We start from the raw sequence: 23,334 nt of genomic DNA on the forward strand, positions 1-23,334 counted from the left end.
GATTCAGAATGAAGAAACACTTTCCAAGTCACGTTGTGCTGTCAGTATAGCTCTGACCCAAATCCAGATGAGGACGTTGCAATAAAGAAAAATTATTATGCCAATATTCCTCAGGAACACAGATGCAAAATTATAGCAAATCAAATCCAGCATTGCATAAAAAGAATAATTTCTCATGACCCATGGGTTTATTCTATGGATTTATAACATAGGAAAATCAGTGTTTTGACCATATTAATAAGATAATGGAGAAATTCATATGATCATTTCATAAATGCAGAAGGATATTTCATAAAATCCAATACCGTCTTATGCTGAAAACGCAGAACAGTGGCTCGGTCAGTTAAACGTCTGACTTCAGCTCAGGTAATGATCTCGCATTCTGTGAGTTCAAGCCCTGTGTCGGACTCTGTGCTGGCCGCTCAGAGCCTGGAGCCTGCTTCGGATTCTGTGTCTCCCTCTTTGTCTGCCCCTCTCCCACTCCCACTCTGTCTCTCTCTCTAAGATGAATAAACATTTAAAAAATTAAAAAAAGAAAACATGGAACAAATTAGGAATAGCAGGAAATGGCAGAAAAATGTTCCAGGGAAGCTTATCTACAAAATACCCATCACTAACATCATAGGTAATAAATAGCAAGCATTGAGTGCTTTCCCTTGAGTTGAGAAACATGGGTGTCCACTATCAATCATTTCTCTTTAACATTATGCTAGAGTTGTTAGTGCATTAAGAAAAAAAAATATATGTATTACATTTTAAATGTCATAAACTTTAAAGCTATCATTATTCAGAGATAATGTAACTATGTATACACATTATACAAAAGAATCTGTGACTTATATTAAGTAGTACATGAATTTAGGAAGGTCATTATATACAAGGTTAATATGCAAACAGCAACTGAATTTCTGCTTACTTGAAACAATTAAAAGCCAAAATTATAAAAACATTTCCAGTAGGATCAAAACACACTAAATACCTAGAAATAAATTTAATGAAACTTGTTATGACAGATGGGATGATGCCCCCCTAAAGATGTCCATGTCATAATCTCTGGCACCTGTGAATATAATACCTTACATGGCAAAAGGGACTTTGCAGAAGTGATGAAGGACTTTGAGATGGAGAAGGGTGGTAGTCTGGATTATCCAGGGGAACTCAATATGATCACATGGGTCCTTAAAATTAGAGAACGTTGCCTGGCTAGGTTCAGAGAAAGATGTGAGGAATTAAGCAGAGTCAGAGGGAAGCAACATGGCCGGCTTTGGAAGAGCGGGGAAGGAGGCCATGAACTAAGACATTCAGGAAGCATCTGAAATCCAGAGAAGGCACCTCAATGAATTGTCTCCTAGAACCTCCAGAAAGAACGTGGCTCTACTGACACCTTGATTTTAACCCTGTAAGACCCATTTTGGACTTCTGACCTCCAGAAGTATAGGATTATAAATTTGCATCATTTTAAGTCATCATGTTTGTGACAATTTGTTAGAGCCACCACAGGAAACAAATGTAGACTTTGGCACCATTGTTGGGGTGCTACTGTAACAAATACCTGAAAATATGGAAGGGGCCTTGGAATGGGGTCCTGGGTAGAGCCTGGAAGATTTGGGGAACGTGACGGAAAAAGCCTAGGCTGTGCTGAATAGACTGCTGGTAGAAGTATGGATGTAAATGACTTTGCTGGTGAGGGCTCAGAAGGAAGTAAGGAGCATCATGGAGAAATCCCAGCATGTCTTACAAAGTATGTGAATCATCATAGACAGACCACTTGTAGACACACGGACGTTAATGGTGCTGCTGCTGAGGGCTCAGGAAGAAATGAAGAACATGGTTTTAGAAACGGAAAGAAAAGAGAACCTTGCCAGACAGGGTAGAATACTTAGCTGAGTTTTGACCTAAAGTTATGTGGAGGGAGAACTTTTTTTTTTAATATAATTTATTGTCAAATTGGTTTCCATACAACACCCAGTGTTCATCCCAACAAGTGCCCTCCTCAATGCCCATCACCCACTTCCCCTCTTCGGCACCCCCCCATCAACCCTCAGTTTGTTCTTAGTATTTAAGAGTCTCTTATGGTTTGCCTCCCTCCATCTCTGTAACTTTTTCTCCCCCTTGTCCTCCCCCATGGTCTTCGGTTAAGTTTCTCAAATTCCACATATTAGTGAAGATGTGATATCTGTCTTTTGTTGACTGACTTATTTCACTTAGCATAATACCCTCCAGTTCCATCCACGTTGCTGCAATGGCCAGATTTCATTCTTTCTCATTGCCAAGTAGTATTCCATTGTACATATAAACCATATCTTCTTTATCCATTCGTCAGCTGATGGACATTTGGTCTCTTTCCATAATGTGGCTATTGTTGAAAGTGCTGCTATAAACGTTGGGGTACAAGTGCCCCTACCCATCAGCGCCCCTGTATCCTTTGGGTAAATTCCTAGCAGTGCTATTTCTGGGTCATAGAGTAGTTCTATTTTTAATTTTTTGAGGAACCATCACACTGTTTTCCAGAGCGACTGCACCAATTTTCATTCCCACCCACAGTGCAAGAGGGTTCCCGTGTCTCCACAATCTCTCCAGCATCTATCGTCTCTGGAAGGAGAACTTGTACGTGATGACCTTGGATATTTACTGAGCAGCTTTCCAAGGAAACTATGGAAGGTGCAGCCTGGTCTTGTCTTGCTTCTCACGGGGAAATGCGAGAAGAAAGAAATCAGCTGAGGGAAGAACTAAATCAGCACCTATAGGAGCAGTGATAGCACTGACTCCATCTTTGGCCCTCCATCTTGTTCATGTGCATGCAACGACCTTCCTTCGGGCTTCATGTCCCAGCCCCCTTGGAGGTTACCAAGACTGTGGTGCAGGAAGGCTTGTTCTGAGCCTCCCTAAAGTGATACACAGGTGGCACACTTTAGACAATTACTCTTTGACCTCCCCACAATGCCTCTTGCTCCATAAAGCCTGTGGATGCAGGTCCAGATGGGGGGCAGAGACTAGGCACCTAATGCTTGGTTCATTTGTCCACCTGATTCCCCGCCCGCCCCCCCCCCCACCATTGGTAAGTTACCTTGAATAAAACTCTGTCAATGGTCCAGAGTGGCTTGCACTGTTTTTCCATTGCAAATTGCTTTCTCTGTCTGGGACTTTACTGTCCCTCCTCCACCTTCTAATATCCTATGATTTGGGAAACTCCCAATTGTTTCAGACTGCAAAAAATGCTAAGATTTGGAGATTCAGAGGAAAGTGTGCTCTGGAGAGGAAGCCAGGGGAGGCTGGACAACATTTTGCTAGGGCCTGGGAGGAACAAAAGATCACAGTATTCAGTCACACGGAGAACTCTTTGAAGGGATTCCATACGGGACTCATGGATCTCCTCAGCCCTCTCAGCAGAAGCCACCAATAGAGGCAGGATTATCTAGAAAAGACCTATGGATGAGCCTTTTGTCTAACAGTGTGATTCTCTGTGACCTACGCAGGAGACCCCAGGTTCTTGAAAATTTCATGTACCACCAGAAACCCTGGCCCCTTGGACTGAAAGGGACACAGAGTGAAATGAAAGAAGGCTGTTGGACTCTTAAAATTCTACAGACAGAAAACAGACTGATAAAACTACTCAGCGTCTAATACATGCTTCCTTTATTAAAGGACTCAGAGGGCAGGGCTGGAAACCCAGAGAGTAAAAACAGAGCCCAGAGGGCAGAGCTGTGAACCACGAAGGATTATTTCCAGGACTTAAACCTAATGTTGTTTTCCCAGCTGGATTTTGAAATTGCTTGGGACTGAGGATTCCTTTTTTCCTTCCCCCTCCCACCCCCTTTTACGAGGCATGTCAGTAACCCGTATCCATGCCTGCGCCATTTTGCATTTTGGAAAAAGAGAACATTTTCTAATTTCACAGATCTGAAGATGGAGGGGAAGTTTGCCCAGGATGGATCATAGTCAGAGTCTCAACTATATCTGATTTAGATCATCTAGATGAGATTTTGGACTTTGAGTTGATGCTTTGATGGGCTGAAACTCTGGGGGATGTTGGGATGGGGTGAACACAGTTGGCATGTGAGACAGACGTGCATTTTTAAGGATCAGAGGTGGACCGTGGTAAGGAACTGAAGTCTCCGTCCATCCACCGGCAAGAACTGCACGAGTGGGTTGGAAGTGTATCTTAACGATGACATCCTCAGATGACCATCACTCTGGCCGAGACCTTGACTAAACCCTCATGAGACACCCTGCACCGGAACCACGTCACCATTATGTTCCCAAATGTCTGACCCTCAGAAAATATGTGAGATAATGAATATTTGTTGTTATTATTGTTTTTTGAGAGTGAGTGTGTGTGTGCATGGATGTGCGTGAATGAGGTAAGGGCAGAGAGAGAGAGAGAGAGAGAGAGAGAGTCTTAAGCAGACTCCACCTTCAGCTTGGAGCCCCACTGGGGGCTCGATCTGGTGACCCTGGGATCATGACCTGAGCCCAAATGAAGAGTCAGATGCTCAACTGAGTCATCCAGGTGCTCCAATGTTTGTTATTTTAAGTTGCTTAAGTTTTAGGGCAATTTGCTATGCCAGCAACAGATAAGTAATATCATTATTTAATAATTGTATTTTACTTCTTTGTTTTCAATTTTTTAATGTTTCTTATTTCTTTTTGAGAGAGAGAGACGCACACAGAGTATGAGCAGGGGAGGGGCAGAGAGAGAGGGCGACACAGAATCTGAAGCAGGCTCCAGGCTCCGAGCTGTCAGCACAGAGCCCGACAGGGGGCTCGAACCCACGAACCGCGAGATCATGACCTGAGCTGAAGTCAGATGCTTAACCAACTGAGCCACCCGGATGCCCCCATGATTTTATTTTAGAAAATAATTCAAGAACAACCCAAATGACCATCAGTTTGTGAATGAGTAAGCAGATGTGGTGTATCTATACAATGGACTATTATTCTGTCATAAAAGGATGAAATTGTGTATGCTACACTATAGTTTGCTGTTGAAAACATGCTGAAGAAGCCAATGTACAAAGCTATATACTGTATGATTCCATTTATGTAAAATGTCCAGAACAGGTAAATCCTTGGAAATAGAAAGATTAGTGGTTGCCAGGGGCTGGCGGAGGGGAAGTGGAGAGTGATTGCTAATAGGTATAGGATTTCTTTTTGGGGTGATGAAATGTTCTGGAATTAGGTAGTGCTGGTGGCTAGGTACAACTCTGCGAATATGCTTTTTACTACCGTTGGATCGCATACTTTTTTTAAAAGTGTGAATTTCGTGGCATATGAGTTATACTTCAATTTAAAAAGAAAGGGGGAAAAGGCGGGGGGGAAGGAGCGTCTTTTGATAGATTTAACAGTTAGAACTGTTAGCAGCGAGGACTTGTGTTTGTCCGTTTTTTATTTAAAAGGCACAGAGGCTGCAGCACTGTGGCTTGGCAGCGGACACGAGGGGAAAAAAGAGAAGGTGTTAGGAAACAATTGTTGAAGACTGTGTTTCCTTCCTGGCATTTAATCAAAAGAGGTAAACGACTCAAGCAGTTGGAAAACAGTTTCCTGGTGTGTGGACTTTACCACCTTCTGAGACTGAAGCACGGGGGCCATGTTTTACTGTTATTATTATTATTATAATATTATTATTATTATTATTATTATTATTATTATTATTATTATTGTTTTGTTACTGTAATTATTATTTTAAGTAGGTTTCAAACCCAGCGTGGAGCTTAACGCGGGGCTTGAACTCACGACCCTGAGATCAGGACCTGAGCTGATCAGGACCAGAGCCACTCGGGAGCCCTGTGGGGCCATGTTTTTTTTTAATATTGCAGAGGTAGAATGAATGGTTTCTGCAAGCAGGGTATTTAACCTTTCTTTTGTGGGAAAAAGATTAATAAACAAGTAATGCAGTGAGATGCACAGTTGAGCACAAAACTGCAGAATACAAATTATAAATCTGTAGAACCTTAGAAAGATCAAAGAGAACAACTGATATCATCCCTTGTTACTATAGTGAGTTTTGTGTATTTAGAGGAATCCAAGGGACACGCAGAGATCTCAGTTTTCCTGATGGCTGACCCACTAATCCCCACTAACTTCCAATCAAGTTACCAAATATTAAAATAAAACCAAAGTCTGGGTTCAGCTTTTCAAAGAGGAATATATGTTTACAAGGCGTACAAAATTTCAGAAAATACATTACTGTCTATTTGGATATGAAGTCCTGAAGCCTCAGATTTTTGTGCCCTCTAGTTTCCAGCAATGATTTTATGTGGAGTTAAGTCCCTGATACATCGGTTATTGGATGCTGAAACCCAGGTCTGTCTGGCCTTTGTTTACTATCAGCCCTCTCTAGGTGTTTAGCATTCCAATGAGCTCTTTCGCCAAATTGCTTAAAATTGTGTTTCTCTGCTCTGAAAACCATTATATCTTGTGATTCCTACAAGTTATATTTAGCTGCATTTACTTAGAATATTCAAGATATAAATACTCTGGAGATCCTGGAGAAATAGGATCCTTCAGGGAACATGATGCTGATTATATCTTGGAGTGTTTTCTACTGCCTTGATCCTCAGTATTAATATTCCTGACCCCACACCTTCCTTCATGGTCAAGGAGAGACCCAGCGTCAGAGCCAAAAAAAACCTGTACAAGGCCAACTCATTATGGGAAATTTTAAATGACTGTAAGCCAAATTTCCCACGACTAATGGGGAGCTTCAAACCTTTCTGATTTCTCTGGGGCCAGGACCTGAGGGATGTCCATTGGGTAAGCCTTCTTGAGAAGCAGTATAGCAGAGTGGGTCAGAACCAGGATTCTGGAGCAAGACTCCAATCCTGCTACTTACTAGCTTCTTGGCCTTAATTACTCTGTGCCTTGTTTTTCTTATCTGTAAGATGGGGGCAATAATGGTATAACTATCAATTAGGGTTGTCTTCAGGATTGACTGACATAATGTAAAGCTCTTAGGGAAGGATTTGCACACAGTGGGAGTTATAGAAGTGTTAGCTGTTATTATTAGTATTGCTGGAGACTGCAGCATCTAATGGAACTATTGGAAAATCTTTGCTCTGGGGAACTGAAATATTTATCACGTCGCTCTACGTTCCTGGGTGAGACAGCAGGAGCTGCGGGAAGGTTTGGCGGTATATTTACATCATGTAACTTACACTTGATTCCTAGTTGTGTTGAAGTAACAGTGTCGAAATGCACTATTCATGGAAAGCATTAAGCTGAGTGATGTGACCTGTAAATCTCTTCATCCTTTTACTCTTTTATTTCCTCTCCTCCTTTACCTCCATGCCCTATTTCCCCCTTCCCCTCACTGTTTCCTTCTGTCCTCTTACATTTCTTTGATTATAATCTCTTAAATCTGTGCTAAAATGTTTTCTATAGCGAAGCTAGGAAATTGGGAGCCCCTAAAAGAGGTAATATTGAAAGCACATCTGAGTCTGATGTTATAACCAGGAAATTAAACTTTGAAGCAGTTATTCTGCCTTGAAATTATTTTTCTGATTCGTAACTATGGAGAAGAGCCGTCTGCTTTAAACATGGCTGCATTTGACTACAGAGGAAATTTCTTTCCTTTCGGAGGTTTGCAAATCTGGATGCACTTATAATAAAGTGTGTTCAAACCGAACACAAATTGCGTTTGCTCTCCTTTGTGACAAAATTCCCCTTCTCACATACTGTCATCCCAACTTGCCCTAATTTTAGGGTTTTTGAAATCAACCCGATGATTGGTGCTGTATTAGAAGAGGTTTTTCATTGTGTGTCAGTAATACAGTTTGTGTTATTTTCTGGACTTTAGTATATTTCTGTGTACTTGCAGCTATTCGTGAGAGACTAGCGTTGGCAATGAAAAGGACAGTGTAAGACTCATGACAAAGACATGAGGATTCAATTTAGCATGTTATTTCTTGGTTTTGAAATGGCACTGGAGTTTGAGTGGTGACCTACCATTGTATTCCCAGCTCTTTTCCCACAAATGGAACCCAGAAGCAGTTATATTGTAACTAGGAAAAAAAAATAATTAACTGGAAGGCAGTGATCGGTTATAGTCACCATGGTAACCCAGCGGCCTGCAAAAAGGGAAAATATAATCCCACCACCGCAGTGCCTCTTACACATCAGACAGGCATTAGTGACCTAACTCCGGGAAGAATAACGAAAAAACCCAAAACCCATGCACTCACTCAGTACTTTTTTGAGAGCTCCCTGGGGTAAGAGCAAACTTCAGATGTGAGGTAATGAGTTAGCAAAGATAGAAAGAGAAAGGCTCCCTGTCCTTAGGGACATTCCCTGTAGTTCACTTAATGATGGATTTATTAATTTCTTTGCAGTTTTCCATTTCAATTAATTAGCCCAACTATATTCTGCCAGACGCAGAATACAGGAACAGATGTATGACAGGCTCTACCCGTGATAGAAAATGAAAACACAGTTTACGACATTATATCATTAAGACCTAAAGGTCTTTTTGTTCTTTCTATTCTTGTTTTCATTGTCCTCAAATCCATCCCGCCTCAAGGGGAGAGATACTGCCCATTTATCTTTATATTTCCAGGGCCTGGCGCTGTGCCGACACATGGTAAAGATTCAGTAAATCATGTTGAAGGAGGAATGAACGCATTTCTCCGAAAAACCAAAGCTCCCTCCGAGCAGACATCTCATTTTTCAGGCACTGTGCCAGTACTGTGCAAAACTTGAGTTTTCTCTGGCTTAAGTCACTACTCCTAATAATAAATTAGAATCAGTATTATCAAATATTAGCAAATCATTGCCTGCGATCCTCATTTATTATCTGAAATACCTCATTTTCCTAGGAACAGTTATTAAGTCTGGAAGTCATAGAAACCAGAAGAAATATAATTACAACTCTAGTTCAATCTCATAATTGTCCTTCTATGATAGTTTAATAGGATGTTAATCGGTTTTGCCTTGGTCCGGTACTGCCTGGCTCAAGAAAATATACACCAAGCTTCTGAACATGGGAAAATCTATTAAAAAAAAAAAAAAAAGACTTTTGCTTCCAGGTCCTGTACAGAAATTGCATTGATGTTTTAAATGTATAAATGTTACCTTTCATACAGTTATCAATTTATGTTCCAAGAACTTAATGGAGCCCTATTAATGAAACATGCAATACCTAAATTAAGTCTCTAGCCAAGTACTTATCGAGAAGTTGGGTTTTTTTCTTCTTGAAGGTATAGATCGTATCTCAGAAGACAAACAAAACTTTCTAGGCGTTGCAAACCCACATGTCTGCATGCTCGTGCCTGAGGACATTCTGCCAGAAGCCAGGTGCAAGGCACAGGGGACATAATGAAGGCTGAATGAGTTGGGGCTGATGATCGGTCCCTAGGCGCTGAGACACCCAGGACCTCAGGGAATAAGATTCACTTCTCAACACATTGCTCTGGCCTGTAAACTCAGTCTGGGAGAGAAAGACAAAAGTATGCCCCGGGGAACACTGACATCAGGTCACACAGTCAGGGGTGAATACGAATCCTCCTGTCAAGTTTCTTATTTTATATTCCCACTGGACCAATTCCCTTCCTACTCCTTCCTTTGAAAGATATACGTGTACTCAAGTACAGACCCAATACTGGGGGCTAGTATGGTCTTAACTGTTGAGAAATGAGACACAGTTCCACAATTCCTTAGCTAAAGCTCTTGAGGCTGTAAATCAGCTCACTGTTTTTTTTTTGTTTTTGTTTTTGTTTTTTAATTCTGTATTATATCACACTCCAACAGGGCGCGGGGCAGAACCCAGAAATCAAACACATTAACATTTCTTCCATAAAATGCGTGCATATTTGCACTAAATAAGATGAAGATTAAAGTAGCCTCGTATTATTTCAGGTTAGATTATGTTGCCAATCGACCTGTGAAAAAGTGTTCAGTTTTCAGATCATTTTTGACTTTGGAATTGCAGGTGAAGTCTTAGAAAGCACTCAGCCACTCCCCATCTCCCAGGTTAGCCTGGTTGTGCACCCACCTCATGCCATTCTGCCCCTGCTCAGGTACCTGAGTCATAGTATGTCTAAAGCACAGTCTTTGGTCTCATGCCTGCTTTGCCTGGGAAATTTACCAGAAAGATAAAGACGCTACAGTATCTTTGCCATATCCAGGAAGCCCTCTTGTGAGATTTAGTTCTTCCGGGTCAGCCGTTTCTCTCCTGTGCAAGTAGGTGTTGTGATTTCAAGCATCTGAGCGCATTTGATGACAAAAGGTCTGTGGGGAGGTGGTGGTTACTCAGCCAAGGGATAGGAAAGGCAGAGGGTGGAGACACCAACATATCCCAAGGGCAGGGGGGTAAAAGCAGGGTGGTTTTGAGGAATCACAAGTAGTTGTGCAGGGCTGGAGGAAAGGATGGATGTAGGGACATGGCTGGACGAGGGGCAGATGTAAGGACAGGAGTGGATTAAGGGTGAATGTGAGACAGGCAGCACCAACAATGGATGTAAGGTCAGGTCAGGAGAAAAGGCGGGCAGTGTAGAGAAGCTGGCCTTGGCTGTCATGTAAAATGATCCTTTATCCTGGAGAGTGTTGGGGAGCCATTGACAGGCTTTAAGTAGGAAAGGAGCATTGGGGCGCTTGGGTGGCTCAGTCGGTTATGTGTCCAACTTCGGCTCAGGTCATGATCTTGTGGTTCATGGGTTTGAGCCCCATGTCAGGCTCTGTGCTGACAGCTCAGACCCTGGAGCCTGCTTCTGATTCTGTGTCTCCCTCTCTCTCTGCCCCTCCCCTGTTCATGCTCTGTCTCTCAATAATAAATAAACGTTAAAAAGAATTTAAAGGCCCCCAATAGCCAAAGTAATTTTGAAGAAGACCAAAGAAGGAGGCATCACAACTCCAGACCTTAGCCTCTACTACAAAGCTGTAATCATCAAAACACCATGGTATTGGCACAAAAACAGACACATAGACCAATGGAATAGAATAGAAACCCCAGAACTAGACCCACAAAAGTATGTCCAACTAATCTTTGACAAAGCAAGAAAGAATATCCGGTGGAAAAAAGACAGTCTCTTTAACAAATGGTGCTGGGAGAACTGGACAGCAACATGCAGAAGAATGAAACTAGACCACTTTCTCACACCATTCAGAAAAACAAACTCAACATGGATAAAGGACCTGAATGTGAGACAGGAAACCATCAAAACCCTAGAGGAGAAAGCAGGAAAAAACCTCTCTGACCTCAGCCGCAGCAATTTCTTACTTGACACATCCCCAAAGGCAAGGGAATTAAAAGCAAAAATGAACCATTGGGACCTCATGAAGATAAAAAGCTTCTGCACTGCAAAGGAAACAATCAACAAAACTAAAAGGCAACCAACGGAATGGGAAAAGATATTTGCAAATGACATATCAGACAAAGGGCTAGTATCCAAAATCTATAAAGAGCTCACCAAACTCCACACCCGAAAAACAAATAATCCAGTGAAGAAATGGGCAGAAAACATGAATAGACACTTCTCTAAAGAAGACATCCGGATGGCCAACAGGCACATGAAAAGATGCTTGATGTCGCTCCTCATCAGGGAAATACAAATCAAAACCACACTCAGATATCACCTCATGCCAGTCAGAGTGGCTAAAATGAACAAAACAGGAGACTATAGATGCTGGAGAGGATGTGGAGAAACGGGAACCCTCTTGCGCTGTTGGTGGGAATGCAAATTGGTGCAGCCGCTCTGGAAAGCAGTGTGGAGGTTCCTCGAAAAATTAAAAATAGACCTACCCTATGACCCAGCAGTAGCACTGCTAGGAATTTACCCAAGGGATACAGGAGTACTGATGCATAGGGGCACTTGTACCTAAATGTTTATAGCAGCACTCTCAACAATAGCCAAATTATGGAAAGAGCCTAAATGTCCATCAACTGATGAATGGATAAAGAAGTTGTGGTTTATATATACAATGGAATACTACTTGGCAATGAGAAAGAATGAAATCTGGCCTTTTGTAGCATCGTGGATGGAACTGGAGAGTGTTATGCTAAGTGAAATAAGTCATACAGAGAAAGACAGATACCATATATTTTCACTCTTATGTGGATCCTGAGAAACTTAACAGAAGTTAATGGGGAAAGGGAAGAAAAAAAAAAAAAGAGGTTAGAGAGGGAGAGAGCCAAAGCATAAGAGACTCTTAAAAAACAGAACAAACTGAGGGTTGATGGGCGGTGGGAGGGATAGGAGGGTGGGTGATGGGTATTTAGGAGGGCACCTTTTGGGATGAGCACTGGGTGTTATAGGAAACCAATCTGACAATAATTTTCATATTAAAAAAATTTTTTAAAAAGGTAGGAGAGGAACACGACAAGATTTGTGTTACTTTGAAAATCCTTTGCTGTATCATTGAGGATGTGCCATGAGATGCATCGCAGGGAAGGGCTTCACTATTATTGTCCTTGCTTTAACATTAGTAAGGGACAGGCCATTTAGGGCATATAAAAGAGATGATTAGTTATCCCCCAGTATGTGTCTTCCCTTTCTTCCTTAGAAATAGAATCCATGGACAGCTGGAGAATGGCTACATTTCTAGTCTCCCATCCATCCAGGTATTGTGGTGTAAAAAAGCTTGCAAAATTAGATTTCAAAATAAGTTTTTCATTGGTCCATTAAGTATACAAGTTCAATTTAAGAACTAGCCTCTAAGAATTGCCTTGTGATCTGCTGGGAAAGAAGTTCCCTGTACTTGACAGTTTCAAGAGGATACGCTTCCTTATGCGTAGCAGCAAAGGGAAAAGTAACCCAACTTCAAAAAGACTGTTTGGGGGTGCCTGGGTGGCTCAGTCAGTTAAGCATCTGACTTCAGCTTAGGTCCAAATCTCACAGTTCGTGTGTTCAAGCCCCAAGTCAGGCGTCAGGCTCTGTGTAGACAGGTCAGAGCCTGGAGCCTGCTTCAGATTCTGTGTCTCCCTCTCTCTCTGCCCCTCCTCCACTTGTGCTCTGTCTCTCTCTTTCAAAAATGTTTAATAAACATTAAAAATTTTTTTGAAAAAAAGACTGTTTGGAAGAGGGTTTAATTACTTACATGTACTAGTCAGCATTTGTCTAGTAAAGCATTAAGGATTATCATTTTGTTGAAACCTTTTCTAAGTACTGACATAAGCCACTGTTTCCTTATGGAGGATCAGGTGACTAAAGTCTAGCCAATGGGATGTAAGAAACAAAGGTATACAGGGAAGGGGCTTTTCTTTCCCCTCTTTGCTGCTTGCTGGAGGATGGATGGGGAACATCAAGAGAAGAAGCCTGCATTCCCACCCCTGTGCAGATGCAATGTCCTTTCTAGAATACCTGTATCTTTTTTTATGGGGCGCCTGGGTGGCTCAGTCGGTTGAGTGTCTGACTTTGGCTCAGGTCATGATCTCACAGTTCATGGGTTCGAGCCCTGTGTCAGGCTCTGTGCTGACAGCTCAGAGCCTGGAATCTGCTTCTGATTCTGTGTCTCCTTCTCTCTCTTCCCCTCCCCTGCTCTTGCTCTGTCTCTCTGTCTCTCTGTCTCTCCCTCTCAAAAGTAAATAAACATTAAAAAAAAAAATTAGTATACCTATTTTTTTAACTTGTTAAAAGTTTATTTATTTATTTTCAGAGAGAGAGAGAGAGAGTGAGCACAACTAGTGGAGGAACAGAGAGAGAGAGAGGGAGAGAATCCCAAGCGGGTTCTGCACTATCAGGGCAGAGCCCAATGTGGGGCTCAAATCCACGAACCGTGGGATCGTGACCTGAGCCGAAATCAAGAAAATCAAGAAGCTTAACCGACTGAGCCACCCGGGCGCCCCCAGAGTACCTATTTCTGGACTTCTTTTATGAAAGAGAAAAATAAATTCCATCTGTTTGAGCTACAATTATTTTGTACTATCCTGTGTAATCATATATAATTCTAACCAGAGTGGGAGTTACTGATCATTTGGAGTTCAGCCATCTTCTTTGTTTCAAAAGCTGTTAGTTTGGAAAATTTTAAAAAGACAGGGTCTTTGTTTGCAGAAACATAAGCCAAATATACCCTCACTATTTGGAGTACAAAAAAAAACAACATATAGTCACTGCTTTAGATGGAAGCAAGATTAAATGGGATAACAGTACCTAGAATGTAGTATAATTCAACAATATTTCCTTCACATGTATACCTTTGATATTTAAAAGAAATTTAAGTAATTCATTCAGTAAGACCAATGATCACTCTTATTTGCCATCTATGGAAATTCAAATTTGTATTGAGTTTGACTGAAGAGAATTATATTTCTATCTGAGTGAACTTTTAAATGGTCTAATTCATCCTGATGTGTCTTTTATATTTCTGTGAGATTTCAAAAAAAAAAGGAAAGCCACCGAAGAGAAAGTCATCCATTGAACAACTCTGAATTATTTTTAAAAAACATTCTTTGTTCCTTGGCATTAGGCAAGCTCAATAAATAATTTTCAGCAGGTTAGGAACGGGAGAAAATAAAACCTCTCATGTATATGGTCACGTAATTCAAACAAGGGAAACAAGACCACCACTCAATGAGAAAATGATAGTCTCTTCCACAAATGGCACTGGGAAAATTGAAATCCACCTGCAAAAGAATAAAGTCGGATCCTTACACCATATACAAAAATGAAAACAGGTTAGAGACCTAAGCATAAGACCTAAAACCATAAAAGTCCTAGAAGAAACCTTAGGGGAAAATCTTCACAACATCAGATTTGGCTTGGATTTTTTGGCTATGACACCAGAAATATAGACAACATTAGCAAAAATAGACAAATGTGACGATATCACATTTAAAAACTTTTGTACGTGAAAGGACACAATCAACAGACTGAAAAGGCGATCTCTGGAATGGGAGAAAATATTTGCAAATCATATATCTAATAAGGAGTAACATCCACAGTGTATAGAGAACTATAATTCAACATCAGTCAAGAACAATGACCCAATTTAAAAAATGGCCAAAGGACCTTAATACAAGTTTCTCCAAAGATGATATGCCAATGGCCAACAAACACATGGAAAGATGCTCAACACCATAAATCATTAAAGAGATGGAAATGAAAACCACCATGAGATATCACCTTATACCCATACAAATACTTGATGGTTCCACTTCTATGAGGTAGCTAACGTAGTCAAATTCATAGAAACAGAAAATAGAGTGCTGGTTGGGGGGGACAGAGGGATGGGATTTTTAGGGGATGGGTAAAGATTTTCAGTTTTGCAAAATGACAAAATCCTGGAGATGTGCTGTTTGTTGCACAATGTGAGTATTCTTAACACTACTGAACTGTATACCTAGAAATGGTTAAAGTAGTAAATACGACGGGATTTATTTTTACCATAATTAACAATAACAATGCGGCGCCTGGGTGGCTCAGTCGGTTAAGCGTCCAACTTTGGCTCAGGCCACGATCTCGCGGTTCATGAGTTCGAGCTCCATGTTGAGCTCTGTGCTGACACCTCGGAGCCTGGAGCTGCTTCGGATTCTGTGTCTCCCTCTCTCTCTGCCCCCTCCCCCACTTGTGCTCTGTCTCTCTCTGTCTCTCTCTCTGTCGCTCTCAAAAATAAATAAACATAAAAAATTAAAAAAAAAATAACAATAAAAAACAGTCCCAAACAAACAAGTATAAAGGCTATTTTTCAGACATAAGACCATTTGGCATTAGGGTATTTATCCTGAAATTGAATTCACAGGTAAGGTAATTGGTCTGAGGTGCTTAGAAGTTGTTCCAGGTTTCTGTGCTGACACACATCCTGGTGTCCCTTTGAGTGTGAATAGTTCTGTTTCTGTTCCTCGTCCTCTTGCCATGGTGGAGCTGCCACCTTTAGCTCTGTGATTTTGTAGAAAAGAGATACTGACTACATTCAAAGCAAAATAATTCTCAGCAATAAAGAAAACATCACAAAATGTTAAGATGGTGTTGATTAGTAAAATTCCCCAAATGGAGCGCCAGATTTGAGGCAGCCTTTCAATTTTTTTTCTTTTTTTTTTTTAATGTTTATTTATTTTTGAGATAGAGCACGAGCAGGGGAGGGGCAGAGAGAGAGGGGGAACAGAGGATCCGAAGCCGGCTCTGCACTGACAGCAGAGAGCCCGATGTGGGGCTTGAACTCACGAACCGTGAAATCATGACCTGAGCCGAAGCCAGACGCTCAACCCACTGAGCCACTCAGGCATCCCGGCAGGCTTTCAATCTTTAATAAATTCAGTCCTCATGGGTGGCACAGAATATAGGCTGCTCATTTCGACCACTTGAGCAAGCAGATAAACCAACACCTGTTGAGTTTTTCTAGAGAATTCTGATTTCGTAGAAACAATGAATATAAATGACTGTTTCATCCAAATCTTACCATCTGCAAACTTTGATCACTCTTTTTTTTCCCAACCTTTCCCAGCCATTTCAGTTCCAGGGTTTTTTGGTTTGTTTCTGAATGCCTCCAGAATTCACAGGGTTTGCATACCCCATGGAGTTCATAAACGATTGGTGTAACTGGTTGAATGCCGTATCGTCACATGTCAGTTGTTCTTGGTTGAAAGATCTTTGAGGGGCGCCTGGGTGGCTCAGTCGGTTGAGCGCCGACTTCGGCTCAGGTCATGATCTCGCGGTCCGTGAGTTCGAGCCCCGCATCGGGCCCCTGTACTGACAGCTCAGAGCCCGGAGCCTGTTTCAGATTCTGTGTCTCCCTCTCTCTGACCCTCCCCCATTCATGCTCTGTCTCTGTCTCAAAAATAAATAAACGTTAAAAAAAAAAAAAGAAAGAAAGATCTTTGAGAGCAGGAACTATGTTTTATATTTCTTCTCGGACTCTGGTGCGTACAGAGGACGTATATTTCTTCTGTGACACAGCCTACGGGCATTGTCACGTGACCATGCTGTTATTTCTGTGTTAACAGTGATAGCTACCCCTCTCCCCAAAATGTCTTGGTTTACTCACAAGCTATATGGCATGAGGGAGATATTAGCCTGGTTCTACAGAGCGGGGGATGGCATCTGGGGAATGTTTCTTCCAAAGACATTAGTCAGGTTTCCTACTTCTTACAGCCGCTCATGCTCACCTAGCACTTCCGTATTGGACTTTTCCCAAGGTTCTGTATCGGCCACCAGGTTGCTTCCTGTTGGCTTCCACACGCTGCCTCCACAGGCTGAGGTTTCATCTCTGCTAACTGTGAACTCAGCTGTCCATCGCTGCTAACCACTTGTCCATCACTTTCCCATCTTCTCAAAGTGGGTAAGCACATTGACTTTTTTTCCCTCGTCTATGTATGCCTTTGCTTTGTTGCCTCAGTCATTCATGGTTTAAAAACTCCTTTGCTGTCATCTTAGCAGGAGCTGGGGAGGGATAGGGGACAAAGGCGTGTTTTCTGGCCATCACATTTAACTGACTGCCTCCCTGTGCCTTTATGAAGAAAGTAAAATTTGGCCCTGAGAGTGGTCTATTTCAGGGAAAGGTGGTATGGCCATGGAGTCTGGGAATGAGGATGGCAGGGAATGAGATTTTAAAGGGATTCTTTTAGCCTGATAAGGATTTTGTACTAAATTCAGAAAGTACTGCAGAGCTTCTGTAGAAATTTAAGTGTGGAGGCTTATGCCTAGTTCACTTTAAAAAAAAATGTTTTTGATGTATTTTGAGAGAGAGAGGAAGAGTGAGCAGGGGAGGGGCAGAGAGGGAGAATCCCAAGCAGGCCCCATACCTTCAGCGCAGAGCCCATTGCGGGGCTTGATCTCACGAACCAGGAGATCATGACCTGAGCCAAAATCAAGAGTCAGAGGCTTAACCGACTGAGCTACCCATGCCAAGTTCACTTTTAACATGGTTCGGTTCCTTTCATCTCTGAAAGGATTTCTAGTTGCCAGCCCAGGGCAGTCAACAGAACTGTCTGAGGTGATGGAAATGTCTGTTATCCGTGCTGCCCAATGTGGTGGTCGCTAGCCATGTGTGGCTGTTGAGCACTTGAAATGTGATTGATCAATGCAGCTAAGGAACTGAACTTATAATTTTATGTAACTTTAATAACTTAAATTGAAATAGCCACATGTGATTCGCATCTCCTGAGTTAGAAAGGATAGCTCTTGCTTTTAGAATTTGATTGTGGCATTCCCTAATTATTTCACTTGTGTCTGCCTTGTCACTCCAAAGAGATTCTAAGACCCTACAGACAGTGACCTGCTCAGATGATAATCTTAGCTCACCGTTCAATAATGGATAGCACAGAGCTGGACTATAAATGGAACTACTGACTCATTCTCAGAGCGTGAGAAGGAGCTCTGAGCTGGGAGTCAGGAGGTCTCATTCTGATTCTCCCACTAACAAACTAGACAACTTTGGGAAAAGTTATTAATTCACTGATTCATAATCCCGGAGTCAAAAAATTATTGTTAACTGAGTCCCAAGTAATTTGTTATTAATTGTGGTTGTCAGGGTTCTCTGGAGAAACAGAATATGTATAAGTTATGTTGATATATATGATATTATATGTATATGAATTATATTAATCATATATAAATGCATATTATATAAATATATAGTTGTATATATTATTACACTGTACAGGGGCTGGTACTTCTTTTTTTTTTTTTAATTTTTTTTTAACGTTTCTTTACTTTTGAGACAGAGCATGAACGGGGGAGGGTCAGAGAGAGAGGGAGACACAGAATCTGAAACAGGCTCCAGGCTCTGAGCTGTCAGCAAAGAGCCCGACGCGGGGCTCGAACTCACGGACCGTGAGATTGTGACCTGAGCCGAAGTCGGACGCTTAGCTGACTGAGCCACCCAGGCGCCCCCAGGGGGTGGTACTTCAAGAAGTGTTTTTGGAGTGTGTTACATGCGCTTTCTTGTTGCGTATTTGTCTGCTGTATCCTACTCGTCCGTCCTCTACAAAGTTTCTCCTTGCTTGTAGTGGTGGATTGTTTGGACCTTCTACCAGGTGTATAATTGCATATATTATTATACAATAATTAGAGAGAGACTTATTTTAGGAAATTGGCTCAGGTGAATTGGCTCACATGATTAGGGGGGCTGGCAAGTTCAGAATCTGCAGAGGGGGCTGGCATCTACTCAGGGAAGAATCCGAAAGCAGGGTTTCCTCTTTGAAGGACGTCAGTTTGTTTCTCTTTAGTCCTCCAAATGATTGGATGAGGCTTACCCATACTATGGAGGCGAATCTACTGAAAACCTACTGATTTAAATGCTAATCTTATCAGAAAAAAAAAAAAGAAAGAAAGATGGAAACATCTAAAGCAAAATATCTTGTACCTTGGCCCAGCGGAGCCACACACAAAATTCACCACCGCCCCCGGCCCCCCACCCCACCCCCCAGTGATATGTGAATGGTCAAACTTTGCAAGTATGTTGCTCTTCCCAGTAAATGAGAGGAGCTGTTCATTCCTCTCAGCATTGCATTTCTGATACAATTGCATGGGACAATGGCTTGTTTGGAGCACCCTTGGGAATGTACGCTGGGGAAAGGTTGGATGTAGTATCGGAAAGGTCAAACAAGAAATCTGCACCTTACATTGCCCTCTCTGGAGAACTTTAGTACTTGTGGACCTCAGCTCCCTTCTGAGGAATTTCCTATGCGTTGGACAACATTCAGCATACCAAATGCCCCACTACCCTGAAAAAGTGGATTTGCCTGGACTGGCATCCTTTGATAGGCAGAGAAGGTGCATCCGTTTAGTCTGGTAACTTCCTGAACCAATCAGACCTTTTTGGGGTGAGTAAGAAGGAGGTCGAATGTTCTATGGAAAGAATATAACCATTAATAGTGTGCACATGCTGAATGATACCTAAAAAGACCTTGGAAAGCAAAGAGCAGTAGAAACGATGATAGGTAGACATCACCAGAGGAAGAGAGGGACTGTGAGAAAAAAAGCTAGAAATGGTGGAATGACTGAGTCACTGGGATGTCAGTATTAAAATTCTGAGTGGAGGCTGTCTGTCATTGAAGACACTTCAAGATCAGCTGGCCACCAAATTGCCTCCTAAATGACCTGAGTGTATCTGGTGTCCACTGTGTTTCTTATTTGCCATTGTCTTTACTTTGAGGTGACCCATGGACTGCTACCTTGAAATGACCTAAGTACCTCACTGTTCCCTAGCATCCTAAAAAAAGCCTAATGCAGAAATGAACGCTGACTTCATCAGCATTTCTGGGCTCACCTATCTCAGATACAGTGTTTTGGGAATGAGCCAGATCATCTTCAGATTCTCGTCAGCTGTGATTTTTATTTTGACACAAGGTAGTATTGAGACAAGGTGGGCAGGTCACACACCAGTGCTCCAAGAATATGAAAGAAGAGAGGTCACCACTGTCTGGGGTTGTCACTCCTGGCTCTGTGGGGAGGTCACTGGCATAAAAATGTTGCCATGACGTCTACCCGATCCTGCATTTTAAAGAAGCTCGGATTGGACAGTAGATGTCCGCTTGCTCGATCCTTTTGTGTTGCTTGTCACTGTATAAACAACCCTTTCTAAAAATGTGTGGGTTTTTTTTTTCAATTATAAGAAGAGGAAAATAATAGGACGATCACTCCCACTATGTAGAGATAGCAATTGTTAATAACTTCAAGTATTTTTCTCCTCACGCTCTTTTCAACCAACCTTGCGTCATGAATGTCTTTCTGTCTTTGAATGTTTTATGCAAATTAGATTTTCATAGCTACACAGCATTACATTGTATGGATATACCAAAATTGTACTGATTCTGTTATTGAAATTCCACCCCCCCTTTTTTTTTTGCAACAGTGCCCTGAAGAATACATTTATGCATGCATCTTTATGTACATCTCTGATACTTTTTTTGAATAAGCCACTGAAAGCAGATTCTGGACATTTATAAGGTATTTGACACCCACTGTGAAACTGGCCCCCAGAAATGGTGTGCCAGTGTATGGTCCTAGAAGGAGACCATAAAATCTCCCTACTTCCTTATTTCCTTATACTCAAGTCATTATTAAGTACTACTTGTGTTTCCCCCAATTTTGATCGAATCGCCAGATTTTTGTCAAATATGAAATCTCATTGTAATTTGCATTCCTTTGATAATTAATGACATAAACCTGTCTTCATATACTTAAAGCCCATTTAAATTTCCCCTCTCATGAATTCTCCCTTCAAATCATCTGCCTATTTTTCTATTGGTGTGCTTGTATTTTTCTGGTCGATTTAAAGAGCTCTTTATATATGGATGTTATGATTGGTCTATGTAAATGTTAAAAACAAACAAAAACAACCTTGAATTTTCCCTGTTGCTAAACAGGATAAAGACTTCTCCCACCTCTTTTTTTCAGAGCATTTCCTTGGAAATAACTTCCTTCCTCTGTCCCTTTGATATGTATACAAATCTTTTTAGAGCCTAAATAAGCCTCTCGCCAGCCTTACAACTCAGGGCTGTTTCTCTTATAAGGGCTTGGAACCCTCTTTTTGAAATGCAAATATCAAGGAAGAGAGTGCCTCACCTTGGTAAGTTCACCTGGCCACCAGGCTCTAAACCTCCTGCTTGACTTGGGATACAAGCAGTTTTCTTTTTCCTTCAGATAAAGGCACAGATGGCTGCCCCGATTACCAGGTAAATATTTAACACAGGGTGTAGTCAGGTCTTCCTATAGGAAGACAGAGGAGTACAAATCCCGAGAACCTGTGAGCGATGGGTTTCACCTGCTAGGTTATATACAAAAATGGGGTTCCTTTGTCTTTGTGATCTCAGTAGCATATTCTCTGGGATGTGTGTGGCAGTCTGCTCCGATGTGAATTCATTAACAAACCTGTTATCTTAATTTTGTATGTGTGTGGAGAATATTTTCCAGGACAGATCAGAGATTTTATTTTACTTTTTTCCCCATCATGCTATGTATTCCAAACGGATTTTGCACTGTGTTTATTTCTATGTGTTTTACATATTCATTGACGTGCAGATGTCCTGTACTTGGATCTATCCATCTTTCTTTCTTATGGTTTCTTTCTATGCTTTTGCTCAAGAAAGTTCTTCCTATCCTGAGAACAAATATATGTTTTCCATTATTTTTTTTTCTCTTTTATAGTTTAACTTTTTACATTAAACACTCAGTTTTTAGGAATTCAATTTGATGTGGGGAACAAAGGCAAAAGAAAAAATTAAGTTTCCTTACCACTTGCAGCCCATTGACAAGTCCTTCAAACAAACAGAGTGACCTTCATCGAAGAACTCAGCTGCTTCGATGCCACTCTGCTAAGGGCAAAAGGCAGTCTTAGCTTAACATTATCCCTGACCTCCGGGATCCTCTAAGTCTTCTTTAACACATAAAAATTCCTTTAGACACTTCCTTTATCTCCACCCCCACAAGATACATGTTAGCAATCATCCTTGAAGCATATGGCCCCCTGAGACACATCTGAAGGGTCTCATGACTAAGGTTTTTTATTAGACAGTAGTAGACAACCTCTTCCTGACAACAGCTAGCCCCCTTCAAGGCCCTGGAAGCCTTGTTTCCAAAATTCCTTATGCTGATCCTAAGCCCCTCCCACCTTGAAGGTATACAACCCCTGGTTCCTCGCAATCCCAGTACAGCTCTTTCTGCCCACGGGTCCTGTCCCCCACTGTGTTTTTAATCAAACCCCCTATTTGCACCGAAGACATATCAAGAATTTGTTCCTTCCCAGGCTCTCTGAACCCCAACATTTCCACATCAATTCTATGTATGTAGGGATAATGTCACACTCTCCCACCTCCCAAATCTAACACCAATTACCAGACACATATTTAACTTCTTTGTTATGAAGATGAGACCTATGAGAATTGTACGTGCCTGATGTGGTGATGTGGAAATCAAGTGGCATTCAATCAGAAGACAGGCTTCCAGCTCAGCTGAGACAACAACTACCAAAAATGAGCCACTTTCTTGCCTCCTCTAACTTCTTGATAAGCACGTGGACAAACTCGGCTTTGCCATATTTGTGTGACATAGGGCAAATTCTTTACCTTTTGGTGCCTCAGTGTTCTAATCTCTAAAATGGGGGTGATCATATACTTCCCACATAGGATTACGAGTAAGGATTAAATCAGTTAACACACATAAAGAGTTTAGAACAATGCCTGATACCCATAAGCGTGCAAAGAAATGCTAGTTAATACGATTACAATCATCTCTTTAGTGATAAATATGCTTAATATGAGGGCGTTCCTTTTTTTTTTTCTGGAAAAGGCGCTGTTACCCCAGTGAGGACTCTTTGATGTTAACGTTACCAATGGAGGAATAGTACTGGGTCTGTGAATCTGTTCATCCTTTGCCTACGCTTTAGTTTGCTTATCTGTCAATTCCTCACAGCTCTAAGGTGACCGTGGACAATAAAGTACACAGTGTATTCATTTGCTCAGGTGCCGTA

This window comes from Panthera tigris, chromosome D2 (genome assembly GCF_018350195.1).
Source record: "Panthera tigris isolate Pti1 chromosome D2, P.tigris_Pti1_mat1.1, whole genome shotgun sequence".
NCBI lineage: Eukaryota > Metazoa > Chordata > Mammalia > Carnivora > Felidae > Panthera > Panthera tigris.